Source organism: Staurois parvus, unplaced genomic scaffold (assembly GCF_062004578.1).
Source record: "Staurois parvus isolate SC_StPar_1 unplaced genomic scaffold, SC_StPar_1.0 ptg000347l, whole genome shotgun sequence".
Lineage (NCBI taxonomy): Eukaryota > Metazoa > Chordata > Amphibia > Anura > Ranidae > Staurois > Staurois parvus.
This window is the reverse complement of record NW_028318143.1, coordinates 444006-466688: the sequence shown is the minus strand read 5'-3', so window position 1 is coordinate 466688 and position 22683 is coordinate 444006.

Genomic DNA, 22683 nt, shown 5'->3' with positions numbered 1-22683 from the left:
GCAATGCATTCATTACATATTCTGTTTTATGCCGAAAAAGGCCAAGCTAGCTGCTTGCGCCCATGGGACATAAAAGCATGCCGAATCGTTTAAATATAATAATTAAACTTTAAACTTCATACTCTTTCTTGACACCACCACAGAGTTTGTTAGAACATATTTTATGAACTAGATTCTTTAAAGGACCACTATGGCTAAAAATATGGTATTCTAAAAGCTGTATGTGGTTAATACATGAAAGGATACTACTTATCATGCAGTTCACTGCTAGCTGGTTATCTGTAAAGTATAAACCATCCCCTGGATCATAAGTATGGCATGGTATCACTGGATCCCAGCAGGATCACAGCTAGGGGTCCACATTTAATGGGAACATCTCTTAAGAGCTTTACCGATGAAATATTGCATGGTAGTCAGTGCAGCATGAAGCAATGCCACGGTGGATTTGTGGCTGCAGTTTAAAAGGAAGAAGAAGACGTGGCATGGAATAATCTGTCAGACAACCATTGAGCTGTGAGGACCTGCATGTAAAAGCCTTAGTGGCTCTGGTCAACCCACGGTGTATATATGTGTGTGAGGGATTAACTGGCTACAAACAAGGCATCACTATCAAGCCAGCTTTTGTTGAGTTGTGACCATTGATGGTCATAGGTCTACTAAAAGTGTTGTAAACCGCTGACATGAGATATGAAATAAACCACATCCCACTATAGTGTGCACTTGTCTAGTCCAGAGCATTAAATGTCATTCCTGTCTACTGCTTCGTTCCTCAGCTATCTGCTATCTCAGCTTCGTTCCTCACTATCAAGCCACCTTTTGTTGATTTCTGACCATTAATGGTCATAGGTCTACTAAAAGTGGTTGTAAATCGCTGACAGGAAATATGAAAAAAAAAAAACACATCCCTCTATAGTGTGCACTTGTCTAGTCCAGAGCACTAAATGTCATTTCTGTCTGCTGCTTCATTCCTCGGCTATCTGCATGAGCCACTTCTGACAAGTTTTCCTGACACCAAGAGAAGAGTCAACCCACGGTGTATATGTGTGTGAGGGATTAACTGGCTACAAACAAGGCATCACTATCAAGCCAGCTTTTGTTGAGTTGTGACCATTGATGGTCATAGGTCTACTAAAAAGTGGTTGTAAACCTCTGACATGAAATATGAAAAAAACACATCCCACTATAGTGGGCACTTGTCTAGTCCAGAACACTAAGGGGTTTATTTACTAAAGCTGGAGAGTCCAAAATCAGACTCCCTTCTGCATAGAAACAAATCAGCTTCTAACCTCAGCTTGTTCAATGAAGCTTTGGCAATGAAACCTGGAAGCTGATTGGTTTCTATGCAGAAGGGAGTCTGATTTTGGACTCTCCAGCTTTAGTAAATAAACCCCTAAATGTCTTTTCTGTCTGCTGCTTCATTCCTCAGCTATCTGCATGAGCCACTTCTGACAAGTTTTCCTGACACCAAGAGAAGAAAGGTGACAGTAGAGGGAGCTTTTGCACACAGCCTGTGATTGACAGCCTCAGCTCTGTTTCAGTGTGTTGTGTGAATGGAGTGTGTGTCCCTTTCCTCCAATCAGATCAAATGCATATATTCAGCGGCACACGAGGGATCATCAAGAACATCCAAATATTTACTGACGAATGATTACATCACAGAAGACATGTGCAAAGTGCATTGTTTCGGAGCCACACAGGACCCCTTCGTCAGGCATGTGATAAATGTGTACATCAGTGCAACAGTATTTTAAGTGCTCTCCGCCAGAGACTTGAAAAAAGTGACTCCCCCTACCTACTGACGTTATTTGATGTCAGAATCCCGCCAAAACCACTTGTTATTAGTCCAAAGCTATTTATACCAGCACTTTAAATACTGTTGCGCTGTCATCCTGTGCTGTGATTGGCCAAAGCATTGCACCTGACCTGTGGTCAGGTGCATTGCTTTGACCAATCACAATGCACTGTCAGGGTACAGTGCCTTGTTGGGCGCGCCGGGTAAACAGCCTGCCAAACGCCCATATAGTTTGTGTGTCAGCGAACACATGAATTGTCAATGTTCAATTTGAAGTTGAGGTCAAGTGGTTAAGGTAAATATTTTTACTTGTTTCTTCAATTTTATGTTTATTTTATAACAACATCAGCATTGTAATAGCAATACAAGTAGTTGTTATATTTGATAATCCAATATAAGATTACTTGAAAAATGTCCTTTTGTGTTGTGAGCTCTGCCTTTCTGTGGGCCATCTCTTTCCACAACTTCCTGGATTTCCTGCATGCTTCTCAGTTTCTGTTTCCATTTCTAAGGACTACATAGCCCATGGTACCCTGCTGCCTGCAAGCAGTGATCCCTGTACTGACTCTGCCTCCTGAAACTCCTCCTCTCAGCTCCTCTGTAGTTCAAAAGGCAGGCTCTCTGAAATGTGTGACACAGCAGTGCCTACTCACAGGACATAGTGACTACGTGTCACAAAATTCAAGGAAGTAAATGTGTGTAAGTTTACAAACTTCATTCAGATTAATAGGAGTAGGCTAGAAAAAAATCGAAATAGAATGTGGAAATGAATATATGATTTTACATTTTGACCATAGATGCGCTTTCATTTTTTTTTGGTGGTGGAGGACTAATAAGTAGGCCATTGCATTTCACGCAAGAACAACCTTAAGATTTAAAACATGTAGTGCTGGAATACAAATACAACAATGTAACATAATTTTGTAGAAAGATATTCCTAGAAATTACATTTAACCTTTCCTTTTTGCCCCTCCCAAGAGGCTCCCAATGAATTTGTAACATTTCCCCATGGAGGCATACACTGATATAGAGCTGGCCCTGTTAAATATTCAGTGATTTAGCTGTGAAGGATAATTAAGAATGCATAGAGGTCTTTGTATGTTCATATTAGCTGGTATACCAATGTAAAATGAAATTTCCTGAAAAAAACGTTATATATATATATATATGTATATTATGTGTTATCTGTTCAGGCATATCCCACTTTTGGAAATTCTATGTGACAGCTCTCTGGGCACCATATGCTTAAGAGCCTTTTCTTTAGAATTCTCAGCAATTTTTCCAAAGTTCCCAGCTCTATCCTCAACCCTCCCATTTGCTTTGGGATGGTTGAGGAAACCTACAAACTTACAAAAGCCAAACAATAACTGTGCCAGCTGTTTGGCAGGAGAAAGATAGAGCCTATGCATTCAATTTTCTTTAAGAGTCCTAAAAACAGGCAAGCATTGGGCAATGGCAAAGGAACTGCAGAACTATGAGTTCTGAAAGGTGTTCTGCCACTCTTGCTGGGTTTTTATGGCATTTTTGCAGAAGTACACTATATAGCCAAAAGTATTGGAACGCTTGCATTTACACGCACATAAACTTTAATGGCATCCCAGTCTTGGTCCGTAGAATTCAATATTGAGTTGGCCCACCCTTTGCAGCTATTACAGCTTCAACTCTTCTGGGAAGGATGTCCACAAGGTTTAGGAGTGTGTCTATGGGAATGTTTGACCATTCTTCCAGAAGTGTATTTTTCAGGTCAGGTACTGATGTCAGACGAGAAGGCCTGGCTCACAGTCTCTGCTCTAATTCATCCCAAAGGTGTTCTTTCAGGTTAATGTCAAGACTTTGTGCAGGCCAGTCAAGTTCCTCCACCACAAACTTGCTCATCCATGTCTTTATGGACCTTGGTTTGTGCACTGGTGCGCAGGCATGTTGGAACAGGAAGGGGCAATCCCCAAACTGTTCCCACAAAGCTGGGATTGTGAAATTGTCCAAAGTGTCTTGTTATGTTGATGCCTTAAGTGTTCCCTTCACTGGAGCTAAACGCCCAAGCCCAACCCCTGAAAAGAAACCCCACACCATACTTTACACTTGGCACAATGCAGCCAGGCAAGTACCATTCTCCTGGCAACTGCCAAACCCAGACACATCCATTGGATTGCCAGACAGAGGAGCATGATTGGTTACTCCAAAGAACACGTCTCCACTGCTCTAGAGTCCAGTGGCGGTGTGCTTTAAACCACTGAATCCAGCACTTTGCATTGCACTAGGTGATGTAAGGCTTGGATGCAGCTGCTCGGCCATGGAAACCCATTCCATGAAGCTCTCTACACACTGTTGTTCTGCTAATCTGAAGGTCACATGAAGTTTGGAGGTCTTTAGCCACTGATTCTACAGACAGTTGGTGACTTCTGCGAACTGTGCACTTCACCATGCACTGACCCCACTTTGTCATTTTATGAGGTCTACCACTTTGTGGATTCAAATTGCTGTTGTTCCCAGTTGCCTCCAATACCACTAACAGTTGAGTGTGGAATATTTAGTAGCAAGGAAATTTCACAGATGGACTTTTTGCACAGGTGGCAACTAGAGATGAGCGAATTATTCAAAAATTCGATTCGGCTGATTCGGCAAATTCGTGGAATAAATTTGATTCGAGTCGAATATATTCGCTGCGAATTTAACTTATAAAAAGGGTGTTTCTAGGCTTCAGAGAGCCTTTATATTAGTGCAGAACACTGTACCTTTAATTTAAATGCCCTTGGAGTCTGCTGGGGAAGAGAAATAATACTGTCAGTCAGTATGACATGCAGATGAGTGCCGTCGATCTTAGAATCACCGCGCACTTCACTCATTTGGGCAGTCACGGGGCCAAAACCAGAGTGTGGAGCCACAGTGTGGCGGTGGAGGCAGCAGCAATGGGAGGCCATACAGCACCCTATGAAAAAATGGAACCCACCAGCAGTGTGAGGAGACCTGAAAGTGGCACATGGCAGAGTGTGGCGATGGAGACAGCAGCAATGGGAGGCCGTACAGGGACCCATGACACACTCTGGACCTGGCAGCAGCATGAGGAGGCGGTACAGGGGCCCATGACAGATTACGGGCCTGGCAGCAGCATGAGGAGTCGGTACGGGGGCCCATGGCAGATTACGGGCCTGGCAGCAGCAATGGGAGGCCATACAGCACCCTATGACAAAATGGAACCCACCAGCAGTGTGAGGAGACCTGAAAGTGGCACATGGCAGAGTGTGGCGATGGAGACAGCAGCAATGGGAGGCCGTACAGGGACCCATGAGAGACTCTGGACCTGGCAGCAGCATGAGGAGGCGGTACAGGGGCCCATGACAGATTACGGGCCTGGCAGCAGCATGAGGAGTCGGTACGGGGGCCCATGGCAGATTACGGGCCTGGCAGCAGCAATGGGAGGCCCGTAATCTGCCAGCACCCTATGACAAAATGGAACCCACCAGCAGTGTGAGGAGACCTGAAAGTGGCACATGGCAGAGTGTGGCGATGGAGACAGCAGCAATGGGAGGCCGTACAGGGACCATGACATACTCTGGACCTGGCAGCAGCATGAGGAGGCGGTACAGGGGCCCATGACAGATTACGGGCCTGGCAGCAGCATGAGGAGTCGGTATGGGGGCCCATGGCAGATTACGGGCCTGGCAGCAGCAATGGGAGGCCATACAGCACCCTATGACAAAATGGAACCCACCAGCAGTGTGAGGAGACCTGAAAGTGGCACATGGCAGAGTGTGGCGATGGAGACAGCAGCAATGGGAGGCCGTACAGGGACCCATGACACACTCTGGACCTGGCAGCAGCATGAGGAGGCGGTACAGGGGCCCATGACAGATTACGGGCCTGGCAGCAGCATGAGGAGTCGGTACGGGGGCCCATGGCAGATTACGGGCCTGGCAGCAGCAATAGGAGGCCGTACAGGGACCCATGACACACTCTGGACCTGGCAGCAGCATGAGGAGGCGGTACAGGGGCCCATGACAGATTACGGGCCTGGCAGCAGCATGAGGAGTCGGTACGGGGGCCCATGGCAGATTACGGGCCTGGCAGCAGCAATGGGAGGCCCGTAATCTGCCAGCACCCTATGACAAAATGGAACCCACCAGCAGTGTGAGGAGACCTGAAAGTGGCACATGGCAGAGTGTGGTGATGGAGACAGCAGCAATGGGAGGCTGTACAGGGACCCATGACACACTCTGGACCTGGCAGCAGCATGAGGAGGCGGTACAGGGGCCCATGACAGATTACGGGCCTGGCAGCAGCATGAGGAGTCGGTACGGGGGCCCATGGCAGATTACGGGCCTGGCAGCAGCAATGGGAGGCCCGTAATCTGCCAGCAACCTATGACAAAATGGAACCCACCAGCAGTGTGAGGAGACCTGAAAGTGGCACATGGCAGAGTGTGGCGATGGAGACAGCAGCAATGGGAGGCCGTACAGGGACCCATGACACACTCTGGACCTGGCAGCAGCATGAGGAGGCGGTACAGGGGCCCATGACAGATTACGGGCCTGGCAGCAGCATGAGGAGTCGGTACGGGGGCCCATGGCAGATTACGGGCCTGGCAGCAGCAATGGGAGGCCCGTAATCTGCCAGCACCCTATGACAAAATGGAACCCACCAGCAGTGTGAGGAGACCTGAAAGTGGCACATGGCAGAGTGTGGCAATGGAGACAGCAGCAATGGGAGGCCGTACAGGGACCCATGACACACTCTGGACCTGGCAGCAGCATGAGGAGGCGGTACAGGGGCCCATGACAGATTACGGACCTGGCAGCAGCATGAGGAGTCGGTACGGGGGCCCATGGCAGATTACGGGCCTGGCAGCAGCAATGGGAGGCCATACAGCACCCTATGACAAAATGGAACCCACCAGCAGTGTGAGGAGACCTGAAAGTGGCACATGGCAGAGTGTAGCGATGGAGACAGCAGCAATGGGAGGCCGTACAGGGACCCATGAGAGACTCTGGACCTGGCAGCAGCATGAGGAGGCGGTACAGGGGCCCATGACAGATTACGGACCTGGCAGCAGCATGAGGAGTCGGTACGGGGGCCCATGGCAGATTACGGTCCTGGCAGCAGCAATGGGAGGCCGTACAGGGACCCATGAGAGACTCTGGACCTGGCAGCAGCATGAGGAGGCGGTACAGGGGCCCATGACAGATTACGGGCCTGGCAGCAGCATGAGGAGTCGGTACGGGGGCCCATGGCAGATTACGGGCCTGGCAGCAGCAATGGGAGGCCCGTAATCTGCCAGCACCCTATGACAAAATGGAACCCACCAGCAGTGTGAGGAGACCTGAAAGTGGCACATGGCAGAGTGTGGCGATGGAGACAGCAGCAATGGGAGGCCGTACAGGGACCCATGATACACTCTGGACCTGGCAGCAGCATGAGGAGGCGGTACAGGGGCCCATGACAGATTACGGGCCTGGCAGCAGCATGAGGAGTCGGTACGGGGCCCATGACAGATTACGGGCCTGGCAGCAGCAATGGGAGGCCATACAGCACCCTATGACAAAATGGTACCCACCAGCAGTGTGAGGAGACCTGAAAGTGGCAGATGGCAGAGTGTGGCGATGGAGACAGCAGCAATGGGAGGCCGTACAGGGACCCATGAGAGACTCTGGACCTGGCAGCAGCATGAGAAGGCGGTACAGGGGCCCATGACAGATTACGGGCCTGGCAGCAGCATGAGGAGTCGGTACGGGGGCCCATGGCAGATTACGGGCCTGGCAGCAGCAATGGGAGGCAGTACAGGGACCCATGACACACTCTGGACCTGGCAGCAGCATGAGGAGGCGGTACAGGGGCCCATGACAGATTACGGGCCTGGCAGCAGCATGAGGAGTCGGTACGGGGGCCCATGGCAGATTACGGGCCTGGCAGCAGCAATGGGAGGCCCGTAATCTGCCAGCACCCTATGACAAAATGGAACCCACCAGCAGTGTGAGGAGACCTGAAAGTGGCACATGGCAGAGTGTGGCGATGGAGACAGCAGCAATGGGAGGCCGTACAGGGACCCATGACACACTCTGGACCTGGCAGCAGCAAGAGGAGGTGGTACAGGGGCCCATGGCAGAGTGGCGAAGCGTAGGCAGCTTAAATTGAAGGCCATAAAGAGGCCTATGTTAAAAATAATAACATGTTTGGGGCATGATTCATGGCGGATTTAGTCAGTTGTGTCAGGAACTGGTGGTTTGAAATCCAGACTAATCCACGCCTGATTCATTTTCACAAACGTGAGTCTCTCCACACTTTGGGTGGACAGTCGTGTCTCCGCGGAGTTACAATACCTCCTGCCGCACTAAACACGCGCTCCGATGCCACGCTACTGGCCGGGCATGACAGCCTTTCAAGGGCAAATTCAGCTAGTTGGGGCCAAAGGTCAAGTTTCGTTGCCCAGTAGTCAAGGGGATTGTCTACCTCGGTTGGCAGGGTGCTGTCCAAGTAGGCCCAAGCCTGTTGTTTGAGGTCCTGCTCCAGGTCCACCTGATGCTGCTGCTGCTGCGGCTGGTTAGTAGTTTCCTCACTGCGCTGGTGAAGAAAGCTACTCATCATCGACTGCAGACTGAGGCAGCCGCTGCTGGTGGAGCTGCCACTGCTCCTACCACCCCACCCCTCCCCTGCTGCCATGGCAGCGGAACGCGAGCGCACAGGGCCCACAGTGTCTGAGGATGGACGTTGGCGCAGAAAGGCAGAGACCAACTGACTACATAGGTGGCTTTTATAGTACGTTATTTTGGCCTCCCTCTCAGCAGGTGTGAAAAAGGCCACCATTTTTGAACGGTAGCGAGGGTCCAACAAGGTGGACAGCCAAAAGTCATCCCTCTGTCTGATGGTTATTATTCGGCTGTTGCTACGCAAGCAACCGAGCATGCTATGGGCCATTTGTGCCAAGGAATGCGAGGGACTCCCTGCCTCCATCTCCACAGCATACTGCCACGGTGCGTCTGGGTCCTCTGTCTCCTCCTCCTCCTCTACCAGATGCTCCTGCTCCTCCACTCCTGTCCGCTGAGTGGAAAAACCACCCATTTCACTCAATAATTCCTGAGCACCAATGTCCTCCTCTACCTCCTCCTCTTCTTCCTGTCCTGCCCCCACAGGGGTCATGTGGCATTGAGATCTGTGCGCCACGTCTACCGCACCCTGACCAGCCATTGTTAACAGCATTTGTTCCAGGACGTGCAACAGAGGAATGACGTCGTTCATCCCATAGTCCTGCCGACTCACGAATAGCGTGGCCTCCTCAAAGGGCCTGAGCAAGCGGCAGGTGTCACGCATGAGCTGCCAATGGCTGACATCTAAGTTACACAGGGGAGTACCTTTATCCGCTTGTAACATCAGGAAATCGGTGATGGCCTTTCGCTGTTCGTAAAGGCGGTCTAACATATGTAGGGTTGAATTCCACCTTGTTGCAACGTCGCAGATCAGGCGATGCTGTGGAATTCCGTTCTGCCGCTGCAGCTCAAGGAGGGTGTGCTTTGCGGTGTAGGAATGGCTGAAATGCATGCAAAGTTTACGTGACATTTTAAGGATGTCTTGCAGTGGGATGGTGGATTTTAGGAACCGCTTGACAACCAGATTGAACACGTGAGCCATGCATGGCGCATGGCACAACCTTCCTTGACGCAGAGCAGACACCATGTTCTTTCCGTTGTCGGTCAACATGGTTCCGATTTTCAGTTTGCGCGGAGACAGCCATCTGTCGATTTCTCTGTTCATTACACTCAGAAGTTCCTCCCCTGTGTGACTACGTTCGCCAAGGCATACCAGGCGCAGCACAGCGTGACACCGTTGCGCCCTGCACATGTGATATGCCGGTCGGGTAATGGGACTTGGCACGGGGGTGGCGGCTGAGGACACGGCGGAAGAAGAGGTGGTAGAGGCGGACATCTTTGCTGGACCAAGGACGTGCAAACGTGGAGGCAAAAGCGGCGTGACCTGTCCAAGTTGCTGGTGCGGCTGTGCCGGCACCACGTTCACCCAGTGGGCCGTAAATGACATGTACTGTCCCTGACCGTAGTTACAGCTCCACACGTCGGCGCTGCCGTGCACTTTGGCAGAGACCGACATGCTCAAAGACTGGCCCACCATCTCTTCTACATGTGAATGCAGGGCTGGCACTGCCTTTTTGGCGAAGAAATGCCGGCTTGGCACTCTCCACCGCGGCTCGGCACAAGCCATCATTTCTCGGAAAGGTGCTGAGTCCACCACTTGGAAAGGGAGGGACTGCAGCACCAGCAACTTGGACAGGAGGACGTTCAGCTTCTGCACAGTCGGGTGCGTGCTCGCAAACTGTTGTCTCTTGGAAACGGATTCCAAGAAAGACTGCTGACGGAATCCGTGAAGAGGAGTAGCAGGAGAAGGAGCATCTGAACGAGCGGAAGATGCCAACGAGCGACAACTCCCCTCAGCAGAGGTGTTGGAGCCTTGACTGGCTGATAGAGGGCGATTGACGTCGGGTGACGGAGCAAGTAACGGAGCGGGTGATGGAGCGGGGGCTGGGGCAGGCAGAACCGCCGTATCTTTATCACGGTTTTCCCAGGCCACCAAATGGCGACGCTGCATATGCTGACGCAACGCTGTAGTCCCAACATGGGCCCCCTGGCCACGCTTGACTTTCTGGCCACATAGTCGACATACGGCTACGTTTACTTCCTCGGGCGGCTTGACGAAAAATTGCCACACCGCCGAGTAGGAAACTTTGCCCTTGCTACTCCTCACTGGCTGACTGCTACTTCCTCCGTGCACACCGGCACCACTACTGGCCATGGTGGTAGGCTGCAGTGGAGCTGGTGCTCTACTCCATGGCCGTTTGCCTCCACTGACACTGCTGCGACCCTGCTGCCTCCTGGGCAACCCACCGACTGTTTTGCTCGCTGCCAAGCTGCCACCCTCTTCTCCTGATGATGCGGAAGCAATAGCCTGATGACGACGAGGCTGCCAAGTGCGATCAGCCTCATCATCATCAATTAGGGTCTCCGCCTCACTACTAGCCCCCTCAGCTGCGTGTGGGTCAGGAGACAGACCTGTCTCTAGACCGGCTACCGAGCCACTCTCCTCGCCACTACTTCTTCGCCTGGCTGATGAAGAGGCGGATGTCTCCCCCCATTCCTGACCGCCCTCTGTTAGCTCTTCCTCACTGTACAGTGGGGCTGAGCCCACAGCATGCGATACTTCGCTTGGTGAGGGAACACCAAAGGACAGGGGCAGGTAGAGGACACGTGATTTCAGTGGGCTTGCTCCCGGGCCATGCCAACTAACGGTTGTGTCTGACGTACCCACCGACCGTTGGCTGTAGGTGTCAGAGGTGACCTGGGAAGAGGAAGACGACCGAGCCAACCAATCGATGACGGCAGGGTTGTCGGTGGAGACACGACCGCTGGATGACACCGGGAGCACTGGCCTCTGGCTGCGACTAGTGCTGCCTCGACCCCTTCCTCTGCTGCCACGTCTGCTCGCTCCTGAAACATTGCCTCCTCTGCCACTCCTCTGCGTGTTCTCTGACATACTCTTTAATTCAACGATTCTGTGTCCCTGAGTAACGATTCTGTGTCCCTGAGTAACAATTCTGTGTCCCTGAGTAACGATTCTGTGTCCCTGAGTAACAATTCTGTGTCCCTCAGTAACGATTCTGTGTCCCTCAGTAACGATTCTGTGTCCCTCAGTAACAATTCTGTGTCCCTGAGTAACAATTCTGTGTCCCTGAGTAACGATTCTGTGTCCCTGAGTAACAATTCTGTGTCCCTGAGTAACGATTCTGTGTCCCTGAGTAACGATTCTGTGTCCCTGAGTAACAATTCTGTGTCCCTGAGTAACAATTCTGTGTCCCTCAGTAACGATTCTGTGTCCCTCAGTAACGATTCTGTGTCCCTGAGTAACGATTCTGTGTCCCTGAGTAACGATTCTGTGTCCCTGAGTAACGATTCTGTGTCCCTGAGTAACGATTCTGTGTCCCTCAGTAACGATTCTGTGTCCCTGAGTAACGATTCTGTGTCCCTGAGTAACGATTCTGTGTCCCTGAGTAACGATTCTGTGTCCCTCAGTAACGATTCTGTGTCCCTCAGTAACGATTCTGTGTCCCTGAGTAACAATTCTGTGTCCCTGAGTAACAATTCTGTGTCCCTGAGTAACGATTCTGTGTCCCTCAGTAACAATTCTGTGTCCCTGAGTAACAATTCTGTGTCTGTCCCTGAGTAACAATTCTGTGTCTGTCCCTGAGTAACAATTCTGTGTCCCTGAGTAACAATTCTGTGTCCCTGAGTAACGATTCTGTGTCCCTCAGTAACAATTCTGTGTCCCTGAGTAACAATTCTGTGTCCCTGAGTAACAATTCTGTGTCTGTCCCTGAGTAACAATTCTGTGTCCCTGAGTAACAATTCTGTGTCCCTGAGTAACGATTCTGTGTCCCTGAGTAACAATTCTGTGTCCCTGAGTAACGATTCTGTGTCCCTCAATAACAATTCTGTGTCCCTGAGTAACAATTCTGTGTCTGTCCCTGAGTAACGATTCTGTGTCCCTGAGTAACAATTCTGTGTCCCTGAGTAACGATTCTGTGTCTCTAAGTAACGATTCTGTGTCCCTAAGTAACGATTCTGTGGCCCTAAAGTCTCTGTGGCCCTAACTCTGTCCCTAATACACAGAGGTCTGTCTCTTTTGAATGACCGGAGGCTAATGGAGAATTCTAAGATGGCCGCGATTTATAGCTCCACCATTACACAGTGCTGGCTGGCTGGCTGCTGATTGGCTAATGCGATCACATGTCATGAATGAATGCATTATGGGTCAGCGCGCCTTGTCTGCGCGCCTTCCCAGAGATCCCCGCTCCGTCGCCACACATGTCTCCGCCATTTTTGGGAAAATTCGATTCGTGCATCCGAAGTTTGCTAATTTTCGGATTCGGCGTGAATCGAATATTTCCTAATCTTCTAAACGAATTCCACTTCGTCATGTTCGATTCGCTCATCTCTAGTGGCAACCTATCATGGTACCACGCTTCAATTCACTGAGCTCCTGAGAGTGACCCATTTGTAGAAGCAGTCTGCATGCCTAGGTGCTTGATTTTATACACCTGTAGCCATGGAGGTGATCGGAACACCTGAATCCAATTATTTGGAGGGCTAGCCCAATACTTTTGGCAATATAGTATATGTGCACACATTTCAAGGGAATCTATAGCCCATTTTTTTGCTTATCATTGTCATTAAGACAGAAACTAATGGCACAGACACAAATTTTGAGAGGTCACCAAAACAAGAGTAGCGGTTGTGTGGTGGTGGTCCTCCGAGCCTGAGTGGGGTATAGCCATGAGAGTAGGATAAAATCCCAGGGAACAACATGGGATAACCACCAAAAAAAATAAGAAGAGAGGTGGGAGTATAGTTATAGTGTCGGAACTTTAGAACTAATAGTTACAATAAAAGTGATTTAGAAGTATTCAAAATCATAATTTACATTTGACGAGGTTGTTGTGGCCGTGTTAAGTAAGACATGGAATCTTCCTAGTGCATGAGTGGAGAAAATTCCTGTCTTCACACAGGATAGGGCTGGTAACTCTCAGTGTCTCAGGGATCCCAGTACTAGGTCCTTGAAGGGACCATTGGGGGAATATTGAGCTTGTTGTTTGAAAAGGGACAAATGATCAAATGGTAGAGGCTCCCGTAGCAATATATGTCTAGAAATGGATGGAAGTCATCAAATTTAATAAACGTCAAAGACGCATTTTGTAGCTCAAAACTGCCACTTTCTCAGTTAAAGGTGATACACAGATATTTTGTCCTGTTCTTCACTGGAGCATGTCAGTATAGAGGAGGTGGGCTGCTGGTGATGCTTCTAAAAAAGAACAAGAGGTGTGCAGAAATGTTCCAATACAGACACCTGTTCTGGAACCAACTATCTAGAAGGAAAATTCCTCTCACTTTGGAAGATATGCTCTCATTTCCTGTTGCATCTTCATAACAGGAAGTAAGTGGGAATCCTACCAATGGGACTCATCAGCAAAAAATAGATTGACAGGTTAAACTCCTAAGGCTGGTCTCACACCTGTACTGTAGAATGTCTTTAGAAAATTGTTTTCAGAATATTTATTCAATTAACTAAGAGTTAAAAGGGAATGAGTCAACAATTGGTTTTCACCAGAGCAAGCAAAAAATAGAAGGACATGGATGGAAAATGTTTGCGAAGTCTAATGAGAACAAACACATTTCCAATCGTTGAATTCACTCCTGGCCAAGAAAAATTGTAGCTAGTCCTATGCACAAGAGGAGAAATGCCAGTCACCTTACTGCCAAAAAAGCCCAATAGTCAGATGAGTGAAAGCAGCCTCAGCCAAGCGCCCCCCAACGAGTTTCACCTTAGGCTTAGTCAAGGAGGTCTATGCACTTGTAGAAGTTAATCTGGAAGTAAAAATTCCTACTATGAAAATCAACACACTGACTCGAATGAAAAGTCATTCAAAATCAGTAGTAGTCTATGAGGCACCATCAAATAGTCGGACAAGTGATTTTTTTTTCTTGGCCAACATTTTACAGGTTTAAGGCTAGCATTAGTCTAGCCAAAACTACAAAAAAATACATTTGTTTATGACACAGTGGGGTTGATTTAATAAAACTAAAGAGTGCAAGCTGCGCATGGTAGCCAATAAGCTTCTAACTTCAGCTTCTTCAGTTAAGCTTTGACAATAAAACCTGGAAGCTGATTCTGGTTTCTATACAGAGCTGCACTCTCCAGTTTTAGTAAATCAGCTTCAGTGTGCGTTAAAAAAAACTAAATGTTAACCAGTCAGGATGTACATCTGCTTTAATGTACAAATCCACTTTTCTTGAGAAAATATCAATTGGTCACTTAAAGCTGAACTCCAGGTAGAAATAAACAAAATCAATACATTAATACATTATTCAAAGTATTTTCTATTTTTTTACCTGGTAACAGCCTTTTCTTTTTACAGCAGGGCTGGGGTGGAAAAGGAAGAAGCAGAAAAAGGAGCTAATCAGTTCATGTGCTGACAAGAAGCAATGCTGATAGCAGGAGAGAACAGAGTGAGAGAGATGAGCTTGTCAACATGCTGCTTTTCCTTTCACCAAGAGTGGGCAAACATCAGCCCTTCAGCTGTTGCAGATCTACAAGTCCCAGTAGGCAGGGGCGTATTTACCACAAGGCATTTGCCTAGGGCGGCATTTTTCAGGGGGACAGCGCCGCCCCCTGGCAGAACAGATGGAAGAAGGGACACACAGCATGGGGACCAGGTGGGATGCTTGATGGTGTATGCAGAGCCTGACTCTTGTTCCCGGGGACGTCTGGAGCTGTGAAGGTTAGTGTCTTCTCTCTCTCGCTGGGGTGGAGGGGTGGCCAGTGTATGGGGGGCAGTGGTAGTGGAAGGCTCTTTCGGGTGGGGTGTTGGTCAATGTCAGGCTCTCTTCGTCTGGGAGGAGGGTGTTGGTAGGTGTCAGGGTCTCTCCATGGGGGGAACCGATTTTGTGTTGCCTAGGGCAGCATGAAATCTAAACACTCCACTGGCCAGTGTATGGGGGGCAGTGGTAGTGGAAGACTCTCTCGGGTAGGGCTGGGGTGTTTTTGGTCAATGTCAGGCTGTCTTCCTGGGGGACGGGGTGTTGGTCGGTGTCAGGGTCTCTCCATGGGGGGAATCGATTTTTGTGTCGCCTAGGGCAGCACGAAACCTAAATACACCACTGCCAGGAGGCATTGCAAGATTCCGACAGTTACAAGCATGACTCCCAGAGGAATGATTGGAATTATAGTTTCACAGTAGTTGGAGGGCTGGAGTTTGTCCACCCCTGCCTTTTACTTTCTAGTGAGGGGCGAGTCCAGGAAGACCTGGGCTCAGAGAAAGTGGGATGAATGGGGCTTGCCATCACTTTGAGGACATCTAGTGGCAGTACTATGTCAGAAATCTCAGGATCGAAGGTGAATATTGCAACTGATTTTGTTTTTATCTTTTAATAGCCTATTCATTTCTATCTCTGTATCTCCATATTGTTGGCTAGAGTTCAGCTTAATTGCATTGCATTAATTTTATCAAATATCCAATCTCTAAGAACAGGAAGGCAGGGGTTGACCAACATAATAACAATATCTTCCCTGGGGTTTTATAAGACAACAATTGATAACAAAAGCAGAGAGCTAATAGCACAAGCTGTCTACCATAGGTGTCAAGGAAGGCATCTCGGAATTTTTATGTCCCTTATACAAAATAATATGTGCTCACAGATTGAAATAGAAACATTTATTTTAATAACATTTGAGTGCAATCTTGCTTTTGTGGAAATAATATTTGTCATGACAATGTTTTAGTAGAAGTGGAGATATCCTTTAGGAACAGTGGCACCGGATAGGGTAAAACTGGGGCTATTGAAGCAGTATTAAAATCAGCAAAGTCAGCAAAAAAGCAAACACTGATCATATTGCAGCTTACCAATTCTAAGATGCGATGTCTGCATTCGTTTTATTTTGCAGGCTTTCTTCAACTGGTGAACATCTTATTTGTTAGTGTATTTAAATCTGCTAGTACATCAAAAACTCCCCTCCCCCCAGACTGACAATGCTGCTGTCCGAAGGTGCCTCCTGTGCGCCTTCATCCAGAGCGAGGGCACTCTAATACAGAAGGTGTGTTCCTGACCAGATCATCAGATGATACCAGAGGAGGAAAAAAGCCAAAAAACAGAAAACAAATGCAGCCACCACATCTAATGATCGTTAAGCTGCAATATATGACATTTTTGGTTTGGGGTTTAATGCCGCTTTGAGTGAACGTGCTGCCAGAGCAGCTGGTTATGCCACAAGGCCAAGGTATAGTGAGCAGGGTAGTAAATAGTAAGGTTTGGCAAGGAACGTTCAGCTGTGTGTGCAGGCACAACATTTAGTAGGTGAGAACATGACGTGATGGACTACTTTCCGAAATCCAGGCTACAGACCTGATGTCATATACGGAACTACTTTTTATTATACTGTTTCTATGCCGTTTCAGAGGAAAGCAGCAGGAAGGGTGCCGTTTAATCAGCCCCATTCAGTTCTCTGTTCATGCAATCTTCTAGAGACATTCAAATGTGGAGAATGTAGTTGTGAATGTATACTTTACAAAAGAGCTGAAATCTTTTTCTTCTGCAGTAGAAATACACATTTTCTTTTTATAAACCTCAGCATTATTTTTTTCCCCATGATTTTTTTTTCAACTCCAACCCAAGAACCATTACCATGTGTATTGAAGTGCATTTGTCCAAAGTATGATTACAGTATACATGGAGGAATAAGAATCTCTTCATACAAGCTAATTCCTATCCTAGAGCTGTCAACTCATGATATACTCTCTAGCTCTTCTATTCATTTTTTTAATCCTCTTCTGGGTTGAATGCTAGTGAGCCCAGGAAGTCAAGTGTAGCGCCCCTCTAGTTAGCTAGGGGGAGCTAAATAGGTTTTTTTTAGATAGAGGCTCGATAGCAGCCTGGGATGAGTCAGTCAGGTTCACTTTAGGTCAGGGCTGATGGCTCTGCAAGTCAATTTCCTGATACCTCCTCCTGCTCTAGAAACTTGAGAAGTTTCTAGAAGGCAGTGGGTGGTGGTGAGGAGGAGCTGTTCTGCATACTCAAGGAGGGTAGTGCTACACAAGGATGCATCCCCTGGAGATCAGCTTCCCTGATCCCCCCCATGCTCAGCATGCTGATCATTTTTTTTTTCCATTGTCGTTACATACCTTATTTTAGACCCAATGATGACATCACTTGTCTTTGTGCTTCTCTATGCAATGCAGGTAGTCATGGCTGGTGGGAATGGTATGACCAATCCCCAGGCAAGAGATCAAAACAGCTCTTAAGTATGAAAGAGCCTGATCAGAATGTGGTCAGTGTCAGGTGGCAGATGGATTGGGAAGGCTGGAGTGAGGAGCCTGGTAGGGGGCCCAGAAGAGGGGCCTACTTGCAGGCACAAGCTGGAAGGGAGGATCTCTCAGACTCAACCAACCCATGAGAGAGGACAGCCTGTGAAGAAGCCAGCCCAGCATAAGGCCTAAAGGCAGCCACCAACCCACAAGCTTGCAGGAGAGAACTAAGCGATTAATCCTACACTCCCTGAGCCAGATAATGGTAGATGGCATTTTGGTGGGAAACCCGACTATTCTCATCTGGGAAGTGGCAGTTTCTGGGCCCCCTTGCTCAGCGATTCCCTCAGGCAGCTGGGAGAAGAGGAGAATTCATCTGGGGTCTGAGGTGGTACACCAGGAGGGCTGGAGAGCTCTCCAAGAAGAGAATCTTTGTCTGTGGACTTGTACATAGTTGCTAAGTAATTGTCCTCAAGTTTCCATTTCCTTGGGCATCCCATACACAACTCAACCCTATCCAAGTTCAATACCCCTTAATAATAATAAAAAAAAAAAAAAAAAAAAAAAAAAGGACTGTTTACTGTCTCCAGTGTGCAAGGTCTGAATAAAATATGTGTTGCCTGGCCGTGCAGGACTATAGGGGGACCCAAAACTCAGCAACCCCTAAGGGGGGTACTGCTACACAAGGATGCATCCCCTGGAGATCAGCTTCCCTGATCCCCCCCATGCTCAGCATGCTGATGATTTTTTTTTCCATTGTCGTTACATACCTTATTTTAGACCCAATGATGAGATCACTTGTCTCTGTGCTTCTCTATGCAATGCAGGTAGTCATGGCAGGTGGGAGTGGTAGGCAGGGTGCTTTACAAAGATTCCTAAAAATATCACAGCGCAGATTTAAGTCTGGAGGAGTGAGCGTTTGTCAGCAGCCTGCACTAAGTAAGTTGCCCATACTACAGTATGCTGAGCCTCCATGATTGAACCACTGAAATTCAACTAATCAAAAAGGCAGGTCATGGTGGAAAGTGTTGGATGATGTGGTATGTCCTCCAGCCAGGAAAGTTGGAGCAGGACTGGAAACCAGTGAGGTATTCTGCACGTAAAAATGCTGATAATGAACATTGTGTCTAGAGGAGAGATCCGAATGTGCAAGGGGGAGGGAGGTCTATTGTTTCTAGCTGCTGAAGGTTCCAATAATACTGACTGCTGGGGGAATCTGTTGTTGCTGGCAAGGTCCATTGTTGCTGGGGGTGGTATTTTGTTGCTGGAGAGTCTACTGCTGCTGGGGAGATCCATTGTTACTGGGGAAGGTAAGTTATTGCTAGGAAAGATCTATTGTTGCTGGGAGGTCTAATTTGCTGGAGATATTTATTGTTGCTGGGAGGTTCTATTGTTGCTGGTGGGGAATCTATTGTTGCTGGGGGTCCTATGTTGTTGGTGGAATTTACTGTTGAGGGAGGTCTATTGTTGCTGGCTGCTGGGGATCTGATGTTGGTGGCTGGGGTAGTTGTTGCTGGGGGTGGTATTTTGTTTTTGGGGGTCTATTGTTGCTGAGGGTGTCTATTGTTACTGGGGGGTCTCTTAATGCTGGGGAAGATCTATTGCTGAAAGTAGGGGATCTGTTGTTGCCTGGGGGGTCTTATGCATTTGGGGGGATCTACAGCTGAGGCAGGTCTATTGTTGCTGGCTGCTGGAGAAAGTAATGATGCTGTCTCCTGAGGGATCTGTTGCTGGTGGGGGTTCATTGTTGCTGGGGTGTTTTTTTGTGTCTAGGGAGTCTATAGTTGCTGGGGGTTCTATTGTTACTGAGGAGGGTCTGGGGAACACATATGGTTGCTGGGGGAATCTGTTATTGCTTGGAGCTCTAATGTTGCCGTAGGAAGTTGTTTCTGGAGGTCTATTGTTGCTGTGGGTAGGGTGTATATTGCTGTTGGTGGGGGATCTGTTGTTAATGGAGGGGTTTATATTGTTGGGAGAATCTACTGTTGAGGGAGGTATAGTGTTGCTTGCTGCTGGGGGGGTCTAGTGATGTTGGCTGCTGGGTGATTTCTTTTGTTACTGACAGGGTCCATTGTTGCTGGAGGTGGTATTTTTTTTCTGGGGGGATCTATTGTTACTAGGAATGGTCTGTTGTTGCTGAAGAGCTATCGTTGCTGCTGGGAGTCTATTGTTGCAAGGAGGATCTATTGTAGTTTGCTGCAGGGGATCTATTTTACTTAACACATAACATACATATTACTTAACACCACAAAATGATACTTGGGTCCAGGGGCGGACTGACCATTTGGAAACTCGGGCACTGCCTAAGGGCCCGGGGTCAGTAGGGGGCCCCATGAGATGCCCCTGGTACCTTTTTCATAGGCTTTTTTGAGTTTGGGCAAGCACACAGGGGCCTCACGATCCCCTATTGCCCGGGGGCCCCATGAGTTGTCATTCCGCCCCTGCTTGGGTCTGTATTCTGTAAAATGGGGGTACTGGGAGGAGACTAGAAGCGGGGGACAAGGAACACTGCTCGGAGGTATGTAGGGGGAAGATACAAGGGGTGACTTGAGGTAGGGAAGGAGTACCTGCACCCATTCTCTGATTAAAAAAAAGCCCTGTGTATGGGGGTATCAAAATGTATTTTTGCTGACTTCCCGTAGTACCATTTCAAAATAGTGTATTTGGCCCTTCATGGAGTTGCAGCTTTAATAATCCTGCTCTTTAGTGTCATCATATATAATAATGGACAGAAAGACAGTACATCGTTTTGTTTTAGCAACGTTTTGAGAATTGCTATAAAATTACTAAAAACACTTTATCGACATGAAATATAGCTCAATTCCTTGTACTCTTGGTTACTCAACTGCAAAATCTTATATGCTGTAAAACATCATCATATCTGCTTTTTTTTTGCACGGGATGGGTCGTTAGGAGTCTTTGGGAGCCTTGCGCTGCATGTATAGAAAGAGAGACAGTAATTAGCTATGGATATCTATTTAAATAGGAGCCTGAATATACTGTGTTAGTAGCTTGGGGTTACAGGCAGTGTGAGATGTTCCGCTTTTATATTTACTTACGAGCTTCTGTTTTATCATATTCCCTAAATAATCCGGCTATAATTTATTTCACTCTGTGTTCAATGTCTCCCTGAGGATACAATGTAAGCCCAATTATATTTTATATGTATGAACCTTGGGGTGCCTGCGTTATACTTGTTTGTGCTATTATTGCTATCGACGAGCAGGCAGCACTGGAGTGCATTGCCTTTTTTTTTTATTTTATTTTTTCACTTTTTTTTATTTTATATTTTTCAGAGAAACAGTAATAAAATAGAAGATATGCCTTTTAAAACACGCTATTTATCAATCAATTTGATGGAAGTTTATTCAACACACTTTCCCTTTCACAAATAGCAGTTGGTGAGTTAGTTGGCAGGCTAATATTTTAGGTCACCTTGATATGTGTGTTTATTTTAGGTTCAAGGAAGTGAAACACACAGTTGAAAATTAATACATATATGAAAGTGCATTTTCTGTCAAAGGTAATTTTGTGCAACTGGTTTTGTGATCCAGAGACGACTGCCAGACAACTGAGCCAGATTCTTGAGCTCCATTGCAGCAGCAGGGTTTAAAATGCAAATCTGAGAATGTCAGTGGAGTCTATAGCTATGGATACTTTCTGTGCACTGCTACAGATAGCAGCTCAGAAAGCATATAATCAAATATTAGACCACTCTCTGCATAGAAGAGAAGGAGAGAGCAACCTATGTAAGTTGACTGGTGTGGAGGAGCAAAATGTATTGAGGGTCATGGTGCGGAGGAATGAAGTATACTGGGGGGACATGGTCTGGAGGAGCATAGTGTAACTAGGGTCATGGTATGCAGGAGTGAAGCATAATAAGGGTCATGGCCTGGAGGAATGTAGTGTAATCAGGGTCATGGTGTGGAGGTTTGTAGTGCAATGAGGATCATGGTCTGGAGGAGCATAGTTTAATGATGGTCATGGTCTGGAGGAGCATAGGATAATGAGGGTCAGGGGGTAGAGAAGCGTAGTGTAATTAGGGTCATCATATGGAGGAGCAAATTGTATTGATGGTCACTGTGCAGAGGAACAAAGTATAATGGGGGTCATGGTAGGGAGTAGCATAGTGTAATGAGGGTCATGGGCTGGAGGAGTGAAGTGTAATGAGAGTCATGGTTTGGAGGAGCGTAGTGTAATGAGGGTCATGGTCTGGAGTACGGGCGGACTGACAACTCATGGGGCCCCCCGGGCAATAGGGGATCATGGGGCCCCTGTGTCCTTGCCCAAACTCAAAAAAGCCTATGAAAAAGGTACCAGGGGCATCTCATGGGGCCCCCTACTGACCCCGGGCCCTCGGGCAGTGCCGGAGTTTCCAAATGGTCAGTCCACCCCTGGTCTGGAGGAGTGTATTGTAATGAGAATCATGGTCTGGAGGAGTGTAGTGTAATAAGAGTCTGAGTGTGAAAAAGCGTTGTTCAATGAGGGTCATGACATAGTGTAATTAGGGCCATGGTGTGGTTGAGTGTAGTGTAATGAGGGTCGTGGTTTGAAGGAGCATAGTGTAATGAGAGTCATGGTGTGGAGAAGCGTAGTGGATTAGGGCCATGGTGTGGAGAAGCAAATTGCATTGTGCAGAGTAAAAAAGTATAATGGGGGTCATGGTGTGGAGGAGCATAGTGTAATGAAAGTCATGGTCTGGAGGAGTGTAATGTAATGAGAGTCATGTGAAGGAGCGTAGTGTAATGAGAGTCATGGTCTGGAGGAGTGTAGTGTATTGAGGGTGATGATGTGGAGGAGTGTAATGTATTGAGGGTCATGATGTGGAGGAGTGTAGTGTAATGAGAGTCATGGTGTGGAGGAGTGTAGTCTAAAGAGCGCCATAGTGTGAAAAAGTGTAGTGTAATGAGGGTCATGACTTGAAGGAACATGATGTAATTAGGGCAGGGGAATGAAGTATAATGGGGTAATGGTGTGGAGTAGCATAGTTTATTGAGGGTCATGGTCTGGACGAGTGTAGTGTAATGAGAGTCATGGTTTGGGG